We start from the raw sequence: 3,871 nt of genomic DNA, 5'->3' as shown, positions 1-3,871 counted from the left end.
TGGAAGCGTCAGAATGCGATCAAAATATCACACAACACTTATACTGTTACAAGGTGCCATGTAAGATGTGGAAACAGAAATAGGTCAGTAACCACCTGATGTCTTCCTAATGACTCGGCTGGGATTCCAACAAGCTCACAATGGGAGTGAATGTAGATTTTGGTGTGTTTTTCTCAAATTCCTAAGGGCCCCATGGAGATCCACTTTCAACAAAACTTGAAAGAAAAAACAAGCTGCCATGAATAGCCAGAACCCAAGGAATGAGGTCATCCTTCCCCTGGAAATTCCCTTCCACATCTACTGGGCTTTTGTGTCCACCTGGATGAGAAGGGCCACAGAGTAAGTACCAGTTTCCTCCCTCACTCTGAAAAAAATCAGAGTGGAGGGAGGATTTTACATTGGGGTAACACCTTCCAAATACTTAAACATCAGTTCACTTCACCCATTCCAGGCACTCACTGATTTGGTTTGGGTAAGGAGCTACAATAAAGGCAGAATGAACTAGAAGTTCACTTCACTAAGCTAAATGCCTCCTATAATGTTGACGAAACACAGCCCCCAATCTATACCCAAAAACTGTCGGATGGACACTTTCCTCTCAGTGTCTTTAAGCTGAGATATCTTTGAGAGAAGAACAAGAACATGAGGAGGTACTTTCTGTTGAGTAGGGGAACGGAAACGTGTTTGCCTGCTATCAGTCCTTTTAGTCACAGTGATCTGGCTCCTATCCAAGAAGGCCTGAACTTGCTGAGAAGCCTGATTCCTGTTCCCAGTGCTTAGCCAAATGAAAGACGGGGCTGACAGAAACAGTGGAGCATGAGGCATGGGTTAGCTTGGGAACACCAGCTGGGAACTGGTTATTCCAACATGGCTAGAGATTCTTCTAGCAACAACTGTCAAAGAACGTGGAGCTATAGAAATTTAGTTTTTTAAAAATTTCTTTTTTAGAAAGGACCTTTCAACCACAATGTTCTTAAATGTCTTTCAAGAAGAGAGTTGCTTCAAAGTAACATTTATTTATTGCATATTCTCTCTCTCTGTGTGTGTGTGTGTGTGTGTGTGTGTGTGTTTGTGTGTGTGTGTGTGTGTGTGTGTGTGTGTGTGTGTGTGTCTGTCTGTCTGTCTGTCTGTCTGTCTGTCTGTCTGAGCATGTGCATGTATCACCTTCTACCAGGTGGAACCTGGGAGTTGAACTTGGGTCATCAGGCTTGGCAGCAGGCAATCTGATCTGCTGAGCCATTTCACTGGCTCTTCAGAAGCACTTGAAACATAAAACTAAAGACTGGTATCACAGAAAGGATCCTTTTTTTGGTTGGCTCTTGAATTGTTTTTTTGGGGGGATATTGGGTCCCTGCACATGCCAAGAAAATACTGAAGTTACCCTCCAGTCTTTTTTTTTCTAAATAGGGTCTCATTAAATTACCCAGGAGGGCCTTGAATTTGAAATTCTCCTACCTCAGCCTTCACAGTAGCTGATATTACAAGTTTGTACCACCAGGCCAGGCTTGCTGTTACATGCTCACATTCTACAGAGCTCACAAAGTTCCAAGATACTGTGACAAAGGTGGAGTGGGAGCACAATCTCCACTTCCTGGCTTTAAATAGAGTGTAATTTCCATTAGGGATCGTAGAAAATACAATTCCAAATACCAGGCTTGTGGGTGAAATGGACTATAGGGAAAGTATACCTTACAATAAGGAAAGCATGTTATCCACGTCCTATCTTGCATTCCTGTCTTGCATTCCGGTCTGCCAGACTCTGGAGCTGGGGACTTTTTGCATTCTGCCTCTCAGAAGCATTATTGTCACTCCTGTGATCTCTTGGTCCCCTCCTGTTGTATTTGAGGAGGAAGCTGTAGAGTGAATAAACTGTGTAGCACAAAAGCATTAACCACGTGACTGCAAAGAAAGGCTCCCTCAGTTCCGAGCCTGCCAGGGCAGTCAGGAGCTTCTGTGGAATCAATCACTCTCCGTTGGTGGAGGGCGTCATATCCCCAACCAGTTCCTGCCCGGGCTGCAGAAGACAAAACAAAACTGTTCACCAGTGATGGGAAAGAGACATTTGGTGTTCTTGTTGGCTTCCTGGATAATTGTAAAGTGTTATTGGCATTCAAAGGAAACCTTCCTCAGAGATCTACAAATAAGGGAGGGTGACAGAAGGTGAGCCAAAGAAAAGATTAGAGACCCCAAGAGAAACCCAGAGCAAAACCATTAACAGAAGAAAAGAAAGCAATTTTAATTTACAAAAGAAATAAGACACCCACCCCAGGAACTTAGAAAAGTAGCACACGATGAAATTGGGTGAGATAGGAGCTCTTTAACTCATCATGGCTGGTGTTCGAAATTCAAAGACGTGCTACTGCAAACTATTTCTCAAATTAGAAACTGACAGAGTAGGAGGCAGACTTTTTTAAATGTCCATATTAGACACTTAAAATACAGACAATCTTTGTAGGCAGAATTGGGAAACAAGAAAAGATTAGAGATAATAGAGTTATTAGCTTTGAATGGTCAAAAATTTTCTAGCATATGGAGTTGATCTTTATTAAGTTGCCTAGGAACACTATCAATACAATATTCAGGCTGCCCTTTGTGAATCTTCTTTTTCCTTCTAGACATGGTCTTGCTCCGCGGCCTAGGCTGACTTTGAATTCACGATTGTCTCGTCTCAGTCTCCCAAGCACTTGAATTACATGCTTATGCCACCATGCCTGACATTGTGAATTTTTTAAATTAAAAATATATTGCATTTTATTTATTTATTGTGTGTATGTATGCATATGTGTGGAGGTCAAAAGACAACTTCAGGAGTTGATTCTCTCCTTCTACCATGTAGGTCCTGGGGAACTGAACATATGTCTTTAGGCTTGGTATCAAATGCCTTTACCCACTGAGCCATCTCATCAGCTCTATTATGAAACTCTTAATGAATTTTTCCCAGTGGTTAAAATAACATTAAATGTGAGAGCTTCGAATTTCACTTTGAGATGGAAGTTTATTTGGCAGGACTAATGAGTTGACTTTTCCTACACTCTGTGTGTTACATCCAAGATGAATTGTAGGGATCCCAAGGTATGAGTCCTTTTGGAACAAGGTAGTTCAGAGAATTTCTTTAGGGCCACCTCCCCCAAAGAAAGTGTTGATGGCTAGCTTTAGGAGAGAGGATTTCTCATCCCTATGACCTGCCTTGAAGAGAAGGAGTTTGGGATTATCTTCTCTCTGTGCAGAGAAGAAGCTGGGCTGGGAGAAGAACAGGAGCAGGCCGCAAAAGGGGCTTTGCTTTTGAGGGCCTTCCAGTGTCTTTAGGTAAAAGTACTGTGCATGAAGAAGCAGCACACTTTGCGGCACTGTTTTCTGAGGTACAACACAATCCAGAGACCGGGCCTGTTTTATTCCTTAAAACATGGAACTGGGCTTGACTCTCAGACTGTACAAAGCTTGCCAAAGGAAGGAATGCATTTGTTGTAAGTACATTGTACACCTATTCAGTAACTTTCCACTCTTTTAAGAGTTTGCTTTTATGCTTATTTACTGATGTATTTATTTATTCATTTAGCTTTGAGTCAGGGTCTCAGATACTCCAGGCTGGCCTCCAGCTTGTTCTGTAGCTCCAAATCCATAGTGATCAGGTACCTCTGGTATCCGTGGGCGCCCACACACATGCACACACACACCCTACACACATATACACACAAATAATATCGATTCAGCAGTCACTATTTGTACTTTAGTTCTGTGGAATTAAGTGTGTTGTATTCTTGCCCTCCTCCATTTGCTCACATCATCTGGTACCTGATTCTGTAGTGATCCTTCAAAGTAAAAGACCTGCCCAACAAAAATTGATGTCAGGGGCCTGAGATAGACAGAATGT

The 3,871-nt window shown here is 42.3% G+C and overlaps 1 long non-coding RNA gene across 1 annotated transcript; it reads left to right on the top strand.

Moving 5' to 3' along the window:
* LOC107980018 lies at positions 1–2,758 on the top strand. The gene is made up of 3 exons (XR_003488156.2): positions 1–83; positions 187–339; positions 2,616–2,758. It is a non-coding gene; the product is annotated as an uncharacterized LOC107980018 (long non-coding RNA).
* The last annotated feature ends 1,113 nt before the right edge of the window (positions 2,759–3,871 follow it).

Source organism: Cricetulus griseus, chromosome X, assembly GCF_003668045.3.
Source record: "Cricetulus griseus strain 17A/GY chromosome X, alternate assembly CriGri-PICRH-1.0, whole genome shotgun sequence".
NCBI classification, from domain to species: Eukaryota; Metazoa; Chordata; class Mammalia; order Rodentia; family Cricetidae; genus Cricetulus; species Cricetulus griseus.
Note: the sequence above shows the minus strand (reverse complement) of the source record. Positions and strands in the feature narration are given on the sequence as shown.